General features: G+C 45.6%; 1 protein-coding gene across 3 annotated transcripts in view; it reads right to left on the bottom strand.

The window, feature by feature from the left end:
- ldlrad4a (low density lipoprotein receptor class A domain containing 4a) overlaps nt 1-15,488 on the bottom strand; it is a 440,909-nt gene that overhangs the window by 357,072 nt on the left and 68,349 nt on the right. Inside the window, exon 2 of one of the 3 annotated variants that reach the window (XM_070896482.1) lies at nt 12,157-12,301. The exons of the other annotated variants lie outside the window; for them this stretch is intronic. The gene's annotated coding sequence lies outside the window, so the exon portion shown is untranslated. The remainder of the gene's footprint in view (nt 1-12,156; nt 12,302-15,488) is intronic. 3 annotated transcript variants of the gene reach the window in all.

Raw genomic sequence — 15,488 nt, forward strand, 5'->3', positions numbered from 1 at the left:
ATCACAGTATGGTTGAATTTGTAATACAGATTGAGGGTGAGGAAGTAGTGTCTCAAACGAGCGTACTATGCTTCTATGCTTAAACAAAGGGGACTACAGTGGGATGAGGGCAGAGTTGGCTAAAGTAGACTGGGAACACAGACTAAACGGTGGCACAATTGAGGAACAGTGGAGGACTTTTAAGGAGCTCTTTCATAGTGCTCAACAAAAATATATTCCAGTGAAAAAGAAGGGCGGTAAGAGAAGGGATAACCAGCCGTGGATAACCAAGGAAATAAAGGAGAGTATCAAATTAAAAACCAATCCGTATAAGGTGGCCAAGGTTAGTAGGAAACTAGAAGATTGGGAAAATTTTAAACGACAGCAAAGAATGACTAAGAAAGCAATAAAGAAGGGGAAGATAGATTACGAATGTAAACTTGCGCAAAACATAAAAACAGATAGTAAAAGCTTTTACCGATATATAAAACGGAAAAGAGTGACTGAAGTAAATGTTGGTCCCTGAGAAGATGAGAAAGGGGATTTAATAATGGGAAATGTGGAAATGGCTGAGACCTTAAACAATTATTTTGCTTCGGTCTTCACAGTGGAAGACACAAAAACCATGCCAAAAATTGCTGGAGACGGGAATGTGGGAAGGGAGGACCTTGAGACAATCACTATCACTAGGGGTTACTGCTGGACAGGCTAATGGGACTCAAGGTAGATAAGTCCCCTGGTCCTGATGAAATGCATCCCAGGGTATTAAAAGAGATGGCAGAAGACATGCATTCGTTATAATCTACCAAAATTCTCTGGACTCTGGGGAGGTGCCATCGGATTAGAAAGCAGCTAATGTAACGCCTCTGTTTAAAAAAGGGGGCAGGGCAGACAAAAGGCAGGTAACTATCGGCCGGTTAGTTTAAAGCTATCATTAAGGAAGAAATAGCGGGACATCTAGATTGGAATAGTGCAATCAAGCAGACGCAACATGGATTCATGAAGGGGAAATCATGTTTAACTAATTTACTGGAATTCTTTGATATAACGAGCATGGTGGATAGAGGTGTACCGATGGATGTGGTGTATTTAGATTTCCAAAAGGCATTCGATAAGGCGCCACACAAAAGGTTACTGCAGAAGATAAAGGTACGCGGAGACAGAGGAAATGTATTAGCATGGATAGAGAATTGGCTGGCTAACAGAAAGCAGAGAGTCGGGATAAATGGCTCCTTTTCGGGTTGGAAATCGGTGGTTAGTGGAGTGTCACAGGGATCGGTGCTGGGACCACAACTGTTTACAATATACATAGATGACCTGGAAGAGGGGACAGAGTGTAGTGTAACAAAATTTGTAGATGACACAAAGATTAGTGGGAAAGCGGGTTGTGTGGAGGACACAGAGAGGCTGCAAAGAGATTTAGATAGGTTAAGCGAATGGGCTAAGGTTTGGCAGATGGAATACAATGTCGGAAAATGTGAGGTCATCCACCTTGGGGAAAAAAAAACAGTAAAAGGGAATATTATTTGAACGGGGAGAAATTACAACATGCTGCAGTGCAGAGGGACCTGGGGTTCCTTGTGCGTGAATCCCAAAAAGTTAGTTTGCAGCTGCAGCAGGTAATCAGGAAGGCGAATGGAATGTTGGCCTTCATTGCGAGAGGGATGGAGTACAAAAGCAGGGAGGTCCTGCTGCAACTGTACAGGGTATTGGTGAGGCCGCACCTGGAGTACGACGTGCAGTTTTGGTCACCTTACTTAAGGAAGGATATACTACCTTTGGAAGGGGTACAGAGACGATTCACTAGGCTGATTCCAGAGATGAGGGGGTTACCTTATGATGATAGATTGAGTCGACTGGGTCTTTACTCATTGGAGTTCAGAAGGATGAGGGGTGATCTTATAGAAACATTTAAAATAATAAAGGGGATAGACAAGATAGAGGCAGAGAGGTTGTTTCCACTGGTCGGGGAGACTCGAACTCGGGGGCACAGCCTCAAAATACGGGGGAGCCAATTTAAAACCGAGTTGAGAAGGAATTTCTTCTCCCAGAGGGTTGTGAATCTGTGGAATTCTCTGCCCAAGGAAGCAGTTGAGGCTAGCTCATTGAACATATTCAAATCACAGATAGATAAATTTTTAACCAATAAGGGAATTAAGGGTTACGGGGAGTGGGCGGGTAAGTGGAGCTGAGTCCACGGCCAGATCAGCCATGAACTCATTGAATGGCGGTGCAGGCTTGAAGGGCCGAATGGCCTACTTCTGCACCTATCTTCTATGTTTCTATATAGGAGGGCGGGTATCACTACTGCCCTGTAGACCATAAGCTTGATGTCAGATTTGAGGTCCTGGTCTTCATACACTCTCTTCCTCAGGCGACCGTAGGCTGCGCTGGCACACTGGAGGCAGTGTTGGACCTTGTCATCTTGTTGATAGTAGGCTGAGGTATTGAAAATGGTCCAAGTTGTCTAAGGCCCCACCGTCGATTTTGATGACCGGTGGGGGGGGGGGGGGGGGCACTGCTATGTGGTGGGGTCAGGTTGGTGGAGGACCTTCGTCTTACAGATGTTTAGTGCAAGACCCATGCTTTCGCAGGCCTCGGTGAAGATGTTGACGATGGCTTGGAGTTCGTACTCGATAACAGAGAATGGGGCGACCTTGGATCTAGCTTGGAGGAAACGATGGTTGAACAGGTTCCCATTGGTTCTATAGTTTATGCAGCGTTAACGTTTTGGGTCGATGACCCTTCGTCGAAGGGTCATCAACCCAAAATGTTAACTCTGCTTCCTCTCCACAGATGCTGCCTGACCTGCTGAGATTTCCAGCATTTTCTGTTCTTATTCCAGATTCCAGCATCCGCATTATTTTGCTATTGCGGTTCTATAGTTTAGTTCCACTCCAGCAGGGAGCTTTTAGAGAATGAGATGGAGCACTGCAGCAAGGAAGATCGAGAAAAGCGTTGACGCAATGACGCAGCCCTGCTTGACACCGGTCCAGATGTGGATTGGGTCTGTGGTGGATCCGTTGGTCAGGCTCACGGCTTATATGTTGTCGTGGAGCAGGCGGAGGACGATGACACACTTTTGGGGGCAGCCGAAAGGAAGGAGGACGCTCTATATTCACTCACGGTTAACAGTGTCAAAGGCCTTGTACAAGAAGGCCATGTACAAGAGTTGGTGTTGTTCCCTGCATTTCTCTTGCAGTTGACGGCACGGTGAAGATCATGTTCATATCATGGATATGATGTAATTGGTATCACAGAGACATGGCTCCAGGGGGACTATGGCTGGGAACTCAACATCCAGGGATATTCAACATTTAGGAAGGATAGACAGAAAGGAAAAGAAGGCGGGGTGGCGTTGCTGGTTAAAGAGGAAATTAATGCAATAGTAAGGAAGGACATTGGCTTGGATGATGTAGAATCAGTATGGGTGGAGCTACGGAATACCAAAGGGCAGAAAACGCTAGTGGGAGTTGTGTACAGGCCACCAAACAGTAGTTGTGAGGTTGGGGATGGCATCAAACAAGAAATAAGGGATGTGTGCAATAAAGGTACAGCAGTTATCATGGGCGACTTTAATTTACATATAGATTGGGCTAACCAAACTGGTAGCAATGCGGTGGAGGAGGATTTTCTGGAGTGTATTAGGGATGGTTTTCTTGACTAATATGTCGAGGAACCAACTAGAGTGCTGGCCATCCTAGACTGGGTGATGTGTAATGAGAAGGGACTAATTAGCAATCTTGTTGTGCAAGGCCCCTTGGGGAAAAGTGACCATAATATGGTAGAATTCTTTATTAAGATGGAGAGTGACACAGTTAATTCAGAAACTAGGGTCCTGAACGTAAGGAAAGCTAACTTCGACGGTATGAGACGTGAATTGACTAGAATAGACTGGCAAATGATACTTAAAGGGTTGACGGTGGAAAGGCAATGGCAAACATTTATAGATCACATGGATGAACTTCAACAATTGTACATCCCTGTCTGGAGTAAACATAAAACAGGGAAGGTGGCTCAACTGTGGCTAACGTGGGAAATTAAGGATAGTGTTAGATCCAAGGAAGAGGCATATAAATTGGCCAGAAAAAGCAGCAAACCTGAGGACTGGGAGAAATTTAGAATTCAGCAGAGGAGGACAAAGGGCTTAATTAGGAGGGGGAAAATATAGTACGAGAGGAAGCTTGCCAGGAACATAAAAACTGACTGCAAAAGTTTCTCTAGATATATGAAGAGAAAAAGATTAGTGAAGACAAACTTAGGTCCCTTGCAGTCGGACTCAGGTGAATTTATAATGGGGAACAAAGAAATGGCAGACCAAATACTTTGGTTCTGTCTTCACGAGGGAAGACACAAATAATTTTCCGGATGTACTAGGGAACCGATGGTCTAGTGAAAAGGAGGAACTGAAGGATATCCTTATTAGGCGGGAAATTGTGTTGGGGAAATTGATGGGATTAAAGGCCGATAAATCCCCGGAGCCTGATTGTCTGCATCCCAGAGTACTTAAGGAAGTGGCCCGAGAAATAGTGGATGCATTGGTAATAATTTTCCAACAGTCTATCGACTCTGGATCAGTTCCTATGGACTGGATGGTAGCTAATGTAACACCATTTTTTAAAAAAGGAGGGAGAGAGAAAACGGGTAATTATAGACCGGTTAGCCTGACATCAGTAGTGGGGAAAATGTTGGAATCAATTATTAAAGATGAAATAGCAGCGCATTTGGAAAGCAGTGACAGAATCCATCCAAGTCAGCATGGATTTATGAAAGGGAAATCATGTTTGACAAATCTTCTGGAATTTTTTGAGGATGTAACTAGTAGAGTGGACAAGGGAGAACCAGTGGATGTGGTGTATTTGGACTTTCAAAAGGCTTTGGACAAGGTCCCACACAAGAGATTGGTGTGCAAAATCAAAGCACATGGTATTGGGACAATGTACTGGCGTGGATAGAGAATTGGTTGCCAGACAGGAAGCAGAGAGTCGGGATAAACGGGTCCTTTTCGGAATGGGAGGCAGTGACTTGTGGAGTGCCGCAGGGCTCAGAGCTGGGACCCCAGCTATTTACAATATACATTGATGATTTGGATGAAGGAATTGAGTGTAATATTTCCAAGTTTGCAGATGACACTAAACTGGGTGGTGGTGTGAGCTGTGGGGAGGACGCTAAGAGGCTGCAGGGTGATTTGGACAGGTTAGGTGAGTGGGCAAATGCATGGCAGATGCAGTATAATGTGGATAAATGTGAGGTTATCCACGTTGGTGGCAAAAACACGAAGGCAGAATATTATCTGAATGGCGGCAGATTAGGAAAAGGGGAGGTGCAACGAGACCTGGGTGTCATGGTTCATCAGTCATTGAACGTTGGCATGCTGGTACAGCAAGCGGTGAAGAAGGCAAATGGCATGTTGGCCTTCATAGCTAGAGGATTTGAGTATAGGAGCAGGGAGGTCTTACTGCAGTTGTACAGGGCCTTGGTGAGGCCTCACCTGGAATATTGGGCACAAGTTTCGGCCTCAGTTGCTCCTGATTTTTTGGAGCAACTGGTGTAGAACGGAGTATCTTAGAAATTCAAATTCTCGGCATTTAGTTTGCTCCAGTTCTAGTCAGTTAGAACAGAATTTTTTTCCAAAAGGGGGCGTGTCTGGCCACTTACGCCTGTTTTCAAAGTTTCGGCAGTGAAAACTTACTCCAAACTAGCTTAGAATGGAGTAAGTGAAGATTTTTGTACGCTCGAAAAAACCTTGTCTACACTTTAGAAAATCAGGCGTAGGTTACAAATCAGGCGTAGGGAATGGGGAGGGGAGGTTTAAAGGGAAGTTTACAAACATTAAACACTTCAGTTTTACAAATAAAGAGCCATCATCAATAATAAATGATAAAAACATCAATAAATCAACCAATAAAATCAAAAAAAAATTAATAAGAAATAATTTTTTTTTAAATCAATAAATAAAACATTTTCTACTTACCGACTGCAGCACCGGGAGCCCTCCAACAGTGTGCTGGGATGCCCCCAGCGTGTCTCTGTCAGTGTCTCTATCTCTCTGCCTGTGTGTGTGTCTCACTCTCTGTCTATCAGTGTCTGTGTTTCTGACAGCGAGGGGTGGAGGAGAGGGGGAGGATGGGTGGTGTAGTGGGGGAGAGGTGGTGTAGTGGGGGAGAGGGGGTGTAGTGGGGGAGAGGGGGTGTAGTGGGGGAGAGGGGGTGTAGTGGGGGAGAGGGGGTGTAGTGGGGGAGAGGTGGGGGAGTGGGGTAGAGGGGGTGTAGCGGGGTAGAGGGGGTGTAGCGGGGGAGAGGGGTGACAAGGGAGGGAGGTGGGGGTGAGAAGGGAGGGGGGGTGAGAAAGGAGGGAGGGGAGGGGGGAGGAGTGGTAGGAGGAGGGAGGGGAAGTGGGGGGAAAGAGGAGGGAGGGGAAGTGGGGGGGAAGAGGAGGGAGGGGAGGGGGGGGAAGAGAAGGGAGGGAGGGGAAGGGAGGGGGGAGAGAAGGGAGGGAGGAGGGGTGAGGGGAGGGGGGGTGAGAGAAGGGAGGGAGGGAGGGAGGGGTGTAGAGGGAAGAGAAGGGAGGGAGGGGAAGGGGAGAGAGAAGGGGGGAAGAGAGGGAGAGAGAGAGAAGGGAGAAAGAAAGGAGAGGGAGGCTGAACGGGCCGGGCTCGGCCGGGCCCAAGACTTTGAGCTTAGACTTACCGGATTGACAGGTAGGTGGCGTCAGGTCCGGGGTCCGGGGGGGTCGGGAGCGCGGATCGGGGGCGGAGATCGGTTGGGGGGGGGGTGGGGGCGGGTGATTGGTCGGGAGCGGAGGGGGGGGTGAAGGAAGGTCGGGAACGGGGGAAGTGGAGGTCGGGTCGGCGGGGGAGGGGGCAGGAGTCAAGTCGAGTCAGGTCGGGAGGAAGTAGGAGCTGGGCGTGGGAGGCAGCCTTATGCACGCAGCCCCAGTGAGACCATTCGGGCCCCTCCCACACAGTTTTGGGCGCCTGGAGCTACTGCACATGCGCGTCCACTGTACCTTGCATGTGCAGAAGTCCCAGCACTGTTTTCAGCGCAGGGACCTAGCTCCGCCCTCTGCAGCTCGTGCTGCGTCACGTCGAGGGCCAGAGGACCTGCAGGGAGCCGGAGAATCTGGAAGTTTTTTTTAGGTGCACTTTGTGGCGCACAAAACAGGCGTCCAGGTCGGGGCTGCGCCGTTCTAGGCGCGGCCCGAAACTTGGGCCCATTGTGTTCAGTTTTGGTTTCCTAATCTGAGGAAGGACGTTCTTGCTATTGAAGGAGTGCAGCGAAGGTTCATCAGACTGATACCAGGGACTGATATATGAGGAGAGACTGGATCAACTGGGCCTTTATACACTGGAGTTTAGAAGGATGAGAGGGTATCTCATAGAAACATAAGATTCTGACTGGACTGAACAGGTTAGATGCGGGAAGAATGTTCCCGATGTTGGGAAGTCCAGAACCAGTGGACACAGTCTTAGGATAAGGGGTAGGCCATTTAGGACTGAGATGAGGAGGAAGTCCTTCACTCAGAGAGTTGTTAATCTGTGGAATTCCCTGCCACAAAGAGTTGTTGATGCCAATTCATTGGATATATTCAAGAGGGAGTTAGATATGGCCCTTACGGCTAAAGGGATCAAGGGGTATGGAGAGAAAGCAGGAAAGGGGTACTGAGGGAAAGATCAGCCATGATCTTATTGAATGATGGTGCAGGCTCGAAGGGCCGAATGGCCTACTCCTGCATCTATTTTCTACGTTTCGATGTTTCTATGTCTGGCCAAAAATGGGGAGGCACTCATTGAGGACAACGAGGCAGTAAGGGCCCGCTCGAAGGAGCACTTCGAAGATCTCCTTAACCGAGACTCTGCCTTCGACACGAGTCCTTGACTCCATCCTGCAGCATGCTACCCGCCATCATCTCAGCAAACCCCAGCCCTGCACAAGGTAGAAAAGGCCATCCACCAGCTCAAGAACAACAAGGCATTAGGAGCAGATGGAATCCCCGCTGAGGCACTAAAGTATGGCGGAAAAGCATCGTTGGCACAAATGTATGACCTCATCTCTCTTATCTGGAAGAAGGAGAGCATGCTGGGAGGTATCAGAGATGCCGTAATTGTGACCATCTTCAAAAAAGGGGAGTCGTCCGAATGTGGCAACTACATAAGAACATAAGAAATAGGAGCAGGAGTTGGCCATTTGACCCCTCAAGCCTGCTCTGTCATTTAATATCATGGCTGATCTGATCAGGGACTCAGCTCCCCTGCTCAAAAATCTGTCTATCTCCACATTAAATATATTCAATGACCCAGCCTCCATGGCTCTCTGGGGCAGAGAATTCCACAGTTTTACAACCCTCAGAGAAGAAATTTCTCCTCATCTCAGTTTTAAATGGGTGGCCCCTTATTAGGAGACTATGCCCCCTAGTCTTAGTTTCCCCCATGAGTGGAAATACCATCTCTGCATCTACCTTGTTGAGCCCCCTCATTATCCTATATGTTTCGATCAGATCACCTCTCATTCTTCTGAACTCCAATGAGTGTAGGCCCAACCTATCTTCATGTCATTCCCCCCCCCCCCAATCTCTGGAATCAACCGAGGGACAGTCAGCACGGATTTGTTAAGGGAAGATCATGTTTGACTAACCTGATCGAATTTTTTGAGAAGGTAACTAAGAGGGTCGATGAGGGTAGTGCGTACGATGTAGTATATATGGAATTTAGCAAGGCTTTTGATAAGGTCACACATGGTAGACTGGCCATGAAGGTTAAAGCCCACGGGTTACAGGGCAAAGTGGCAAGTTGGATCCAAAATTGGCTTGGAGGTAGGAAGCAAAGGGTAATGATTGATGGATGTTTTTGTGACTGGATGGATGTTTCCAGTGGGGTTCCGCAGGGCTCAGTACTGGGTCCCTTGCTTTTTGTGGTATATATCAACGATTTAGATTTGAATATAGGGAGTATGATTAAGAAGTTTGCAAACATCACCAAAATTAGCTGTGTGGTTGATAATGAAGAGGAAAGTCATGGGCTGCAGAAGGATATTAATCTACTGGTCAAGTGAGCAGAGCAGTGGCAAATGGAATTTAATTCAGAGAAGTGTAAGGTGATGCACTTTGGGAGGGCTAATAAGAAAAGGCTATACACATTAAGCGGTAGGTCATTTAATACTGTAGCTGAACAAAGGGACCTTGGAGTGCTTGTCCACAGATCCCTGAAAGTAGCAGGCCAGGTGGATAAGGTGGTAAAGAAGGCATACGGAATGCTTGCCTTTATTGGCCGAGACATAGAATATAAGAGCAGGGAGGGTATGCTTAAATTGTATAATACTTTGGTTTGGCCACAGCTGGAGTACTGCGTGCAGTTCTGGTCGCCGTATTATAGGAAGGACGTGATTACACTAGAGAGGGTGCAAAGGAGATTTACTCGGATGCTGCCTGGAATGAAGAATCTTAGTTATGAGGACAGATTGGATAGGCTGGGTTTGTTCTCATTGGAACAGAGGAAGTTGAGAGGAGACCTCATCAAGGTGTACAAAATATTGAGGGGCCTGGACATAGTGGACAGTAAGGGTCTATCTTCATTGGTGGAGGGGTCTATTACGAGGGGGCATAGTTTTAAGGTGGTTGGTGGAAGGTTTAGAGGGGATTTGAGGGGGGGCTTCTTTATGCAGAGGGTTGTGGGGATCTGGAACTCGTTGCCTGAAAGAAATCCGCACCACTTTTAAGAGATGGTTGGATGGGCACCTAAGTGCAATAACCTGCAGGGTTACGGACCTAGAGCTGGTAATTGGGATTAGACTGGATGACCTTTTGTTGGACGGTGCAGATATAATGGTAAGTACTGCAAGGAATAGAATATGGCCAGGGTGATCTCCTGAACTAGTTTCGATCACCTGGATGGGTCGGAGAGGAATTTTCCTAGATTTTTCTCCCTAAATTGGCCTGGGTTTTTATCTGTTTTTTGCCTCTCCCAGGAGATCACATGGCTCTGGTTGGGTTGGACTGTAGATGTTTTCAGTATAAGGGGTGTCATAGTTGTGTGAGGCGGACTGGTTGGGCTGGGTGCCCTTTGCCTTTCCGTCATTGTTCATAGGTTTATATGTAACCTTTAGGGCTGCTGACCAAGGGCCGTGCGGCTCTTTGTCGGCTGGCTCAGACACGACGGGCCGAAATGGCCTCCTTCTGCGCTGTAAATTTCTATGAACCTTCTCCGAACTGCCTCAATGCAAGTATATCTTTCCTTAAATACGGAGACTAAAACTGTACGCAGCACTCTCGATGTGGCCTCATCAATACTCTGTACAGTTGTAGCAGGGCTTCTCTGCTTTTATACTCCATCTCCATTGCAATAAAGGCCAGCATTCCATTTGCCTTCTTGATTACTTGTTACTTGCATATTAACTTTTTGTGTTTCATGCACAAGGACCCCCAGGTCCCTCTGTACTACAGAACTTTGCAATTTTTCTCCATTTAAATTATAATTTGCTTTTCTATTTTTTCTGCCGAAGTGGACAAGAATATAAGAACATAAGAACTAAGAGCAGAAGTAGGCCATTTGGCCCCTCAAGCCTGCTCTGCCATTCAATAAGATCATGGCTGATCTGATCATGGACTCAGGTCCACTTCCCTGTCCGCTCCCCATAACCCTTTACTCCCTTATCACTCAAAAATCTGTCTATCTCCGCCTTAAATATATTCAATGACCCAACTTCCACAGCTCTCTGGAGCAGAAAATTCCATAGATTTACAACCCTCAGAGAAGAAATTCCTCCTCATCTCAGTTTTAAATGGGCGGCACCTTATTCTGAGACTATGTCCCCTAGTTTTAATTTCCCGTATGAGTGGAAATATCCTCCCTGCATCCCCCTTATTATCTTATATGTTTCAGTAAGATTTCCTCTCATTCTTCTGAACTCCAATGTGTACAGATCCAACGTACTCAACCTATCTTCATAAGTCAAACCGCTCAGCTCCGGAATCAACCAAGTAAACCTTCTCTGAACAGCCTCCAATGCAAGTATATCCTTCCTTAAGTACAGAGACCAAAACTGTACACAGTACTCCAGGTGTGGCCTGGATAACATTTTCCCACATTATACTCCATCTGCCAAATTTTTGCCCACTCACTTAGCCTGTCTATATCCTTTTGCAGATTTTTTGTGTCCTCCTCACAATTTGCTTTCCCACCCAACTTTGTATCATCAGCAAACTTGGTTACATTACATTCGGTCCCTTCATCCAAGTCATTAATATAGATTGTAAATAGTTGAGGCCCCAGCACCGATCCCTGTGGCACCCCACTAGTTACTGTTTGCCAACAAGAGGGACCCATTTATCCCAACTCTCTGTTTTCTGTTAGTAAGCCAAACGACAGAGGAATCTCCCTGCTGTTGGCCACTGGGAAAGTAATTGCAAGAATCCTCCTCAACCGTCTCCTCCCTGTGGCTGAAGAGCTCCTCCCAGAGTCTCTTCAGCCACAGGGAATTCAGTCAGGCTCACCCCTTCCACTGATGACTGCTTGGACTCTGCCAGCAGATCACCACTCCTCTTCACATCTCCTTCTAGAATGTCAAGTCACTCTTGAACAAGGCCAGTATCATCCACAACCTTATTGTGGACATCATGGCCTTAACAAAATCTTGTCTCGCAGGCAACGACGACACATTGCCCCCAAGAGAAGCCCCCACCCCACCCCCCCGCCGCCCCCAACCTTGCCTTGAACACTAACCCTGAAAATAAATTCTGCAGCCTTAACTTCGCAAAGTTTCTCCTGCCCTCCGTTCCAAGTCTCTTACATTTAATCTTATATCTGTAGCCCATTGTTCTTGTCCCCCTCCCCCACCACTTCGACAGTCTGCTTCTGTGCTGTCCCATCCTTTCATAATTTTGATTACTTCTATTACACCGTTCCGTAATCTGCCTTGTAACGAAAGGCACACAATTTTTAATCTCATTCTTTGTATTTCTATTTGCTCATACCAGACATCATCCTCATCAATCTTCATTATACCCTCGCTAAAACCTATAGTGTGGAGCCCAATAAAGCATTACTCTAACTGAGCTCTTAAGATTTTATATAGGCTCATCTTCGTTTTTATACGCATACCTCTTGGGAGAAAACCAACAATTCTATTGCTTTTTTTACAGCCTTATCAACCATGGGGGCTTGAACATATAATCTAAACTTACATTTCACTGCAGTACAAAGATGGTGTTGCTGTGTTAGAATCAAGATGCAAAATTAAGGCTCCATCTGCCTGCTAAAAGATCCCACAGAAGTATTTGAAGAGCAGGGAGTTCTCCGTGTCCTGGCCAACATTCCTCTCAATCAGCTCTGCCAAAATCAGATTAGCAGGTCTTTCAGTTGCTGTTTGTGGGACCTTAATGTTCACTATTTAGCTGCTGCATACATAACCCTGACAGGATTTCAAAAAGTAATTACTTAGTTGCATATCACCTTGAATGTGTTAATGCGCTATATATAATGCAGATTCTCTCAATTCCTTTAGCCCATAGGAAACCAATTTAATGTAATTATATATTGACATCCTACAGTATTTTGCTAAAGTTAATCGTGATCTATTCCCTCAAATTTTTCATAGAACACCTCCAAAATTAAAGAAAAATGCTCATGTAATCAATACTTTTTTTTAAATACTGGGAAGAATATTGATACCTTAAAAAGCAACAGGGGTTCTTGCTTTTTCCCCAATCATAAGAGGTTTCACCATGTCCAAGCCCGTTTGATTAGTGCACAATACAAGGTATTCTTTTCTCATTTTGCCACCGCTTACCTTCTCTTTTATGCATAGATTTAAGGCATGATAGAAAGGTCTGGTCTCGTCACAACTGTAAAAGCTTATTGCTGCTTATTCCAGCAGCACAGAAATCCATTTAATGCTTCAAACTTTCCATGCTGAATAATTAAGCAATCTCATTACAACTACAACTACAATATGCATTTATATAATGCCTCAAACGTAGTAAGACATCCTAAGGCGCTTCACAGGAGCTTTATCAAACAAAATTTGATGCCAAGCGACACAAGGAGATATTAGAACAGATGACTAAAAGCTCAGTCAAAGAGGTAGATTTGAAGCAGCATCTTAAAAGGAGAGAAAGGCTGCGCGGTTTAGGGAGAGAATTCCAGAGCTTAGGTCCTTGGCAGCTGAAGCCACGGCCGCCAATGATGGAATGTTTCAAATCAGGGATGCACAAGAGGCCAAAATTGAAGGAGTGCAGACATCTCAGAGAGATGTGGGCTGGAGGAGGGTACAGACAGGTAGGGAAGAAGCCATGGAGGGATTTGAAAACAAGGATGAGAATTTTAAAAATCTTGACATCAGCGAGCACAGGGGTTATGGGTGAATGGACAAAATAGAACATGGGCAGCAGAGTTTTGGATGAGCTCAAATTCATGGAGGGTGGAAGACGGGAGGCCGGCCAGGAAAGGATTGGAATAATCAAGTCTAGAGGTAACAAAGGCATGGATGACAGTTTCAGCAGATAAGCTGAGGCATGGACGGAGTCGGGCGATGTTAGAGGTGGAAGTAGACAGTCTTGGTGATGGAGCGGATACATGGTCAGAAGCTCACCTCGGGGTCAAATACTACACCAATGTTGCGAACATTCTGGTTCTGGTTCAGCCTCAGACAGTTGCCACAAAGAGGGATGGAGTTGGTAGCTAGGGAAATTTGTGGCAGGAACTGAAGACATTAGCTTTCAACAGGTAGGTATCAAGCGGTACTTTGAACTCGCGATTAAACCAGCTAAATGGGGCTTTATCAACATTAGCCATCTTACTTTCACGTTTCCATTTCCCACCACAGTTCTCATTTTTTTACCAATCCTTCAAGGTGTCTGCTTTTCTTTTCAGAAATCTAGAAACAAGAGATTCAGTACTGCCATATTTGTGTGACTTGCTTTTGAATTTTCAATTTAATTCACCCTGTTCAAAACATCTTGCTCGCACAGTGCTTTTCTTGTTGAGTCACCTTGAAATTTGACTTCCATTTCTTCCTCAGCCATACAACACAGCAAACCATTAGAGATGACTTGAAACCAGGTCAAATGGTTTCTTTTTAAAAAATGCATGGTGACCAACTAACCCAGAATGTGAGGTGAAAGCCTCATGTTCAAAGGTGAAAAGTCTCATTTCAGCATGCCACACTTACTTGGAACCTGAATTGAATTGCAATAAAACAAACTTTTCACAATTGGAAGTATAGAGGAAAAAAACAGGGCACTATAAAAATGATTGTGTTAAAAAGGGAAAGGCAATTAAGCGAGTTGCAACTAAACGGGTATGACTATCAATCTCAGTTTTGGTGTCCCACAGTATCCTAACAGTTACTGTGTAAATTCACACAGGAAGCATAATATTTGGGTTAAAAACAGAAAATGCTGGAAATTCCTGGTAATAGGGCACTGACTGGACATTGACACAAAAATATTTTTACTTGAACCCATTGACCTCTAAATTATTCTTTGTGACATTAAATGCTGTAAACTGAATACACTCTACAGTTTCATAAGACTTAACTGATTTGGTGCTCTTGAGCAACATTTTAGTTGTAAATGACATGTCCCTCTTCAGGCAAAGGCACATAGAAAAGGTTGATTTGTATAAAAAGCTTTGTGGCTAGATTTTCAGGTTTTGGGGTTTTTGGGCAAAAACACAAGTGATAAGAAGTGAAAATGAAAATTTTCGCTGCGCTAACGATTTAAGGCCTAACTTTTAGCCTTTGAGTCGCAAAGGGAGGCATTGCACAAGTGTTCTTGGTGCAAAGACACGATCCTCGCTAACTTTAGTGCGGGGCAGGGAGCGCTGAGAGAGGCGCCTTGGGAGGAGGGGTTAATTTCAAAAAACGTTCCAAAAACATTTACAAGACCCTTAACTAACTAATCGCTGCAAAAAAATAGTTTTAAATAAAAACGTAACTTTTTTGCAGGTTTTCTGACTTACCACTACCGGCAGGACTACACCGGGTGTTCGGGGCGCGGCGTACGGGTCAGGTGAATGGCAAAACTCAATCGCAAACGTAATCGGAGTCGTTCCACATTGGCGCACCTCACCCCAGCAGTACTTGGAAGCGCCGCCGCAAACAGGTACCAGAGGATCCCGCCCGGGCTTTGCAACCAGGTTTTCGCCACGGAGGGTCAAATCGCGGCAAAAACTGATTGCAAACCTCTCAAAAATCCAGCCCATAAAGTCCTATTGCTAGAATGCATCACAATAGCATGCATCTATAACTTTAAGACTGGTTACTAATTAACACATATATAAGATCATAATCTCAGAAAATCTGTTGGGGTTGTGTCACACTATTATATGCACAGTTAAATACTATCTGTAAGATTATAGATACATTTTTACAAATATGGTCAGAGGCTGGGTATTCTGTGGCGAGTGCCTCACCTCCCAACTCCCCAAAGACTTTCCACCATCTACAAGGCACAGGTCACGAGTGTGATGGAATACTCTCCACTTGCCTGGATGAGTTCCAACAACACTCAAGATG

Source organism: Pristiophorus japonicus, chromosome 1, assembly GCF_044704955.1.
Source record: "Pristiophorus japonicus isolate sPriJap1 chromosome 1, sPriJap1.hap1, whole genome shotgun sequence".
Classification (NCBI taxonomy): Eukaryota; Metazoa; Chordata; class Chondrichthyes; family Pristiophoridae; genus Pristiophorus; species Pristiophorus japonicus.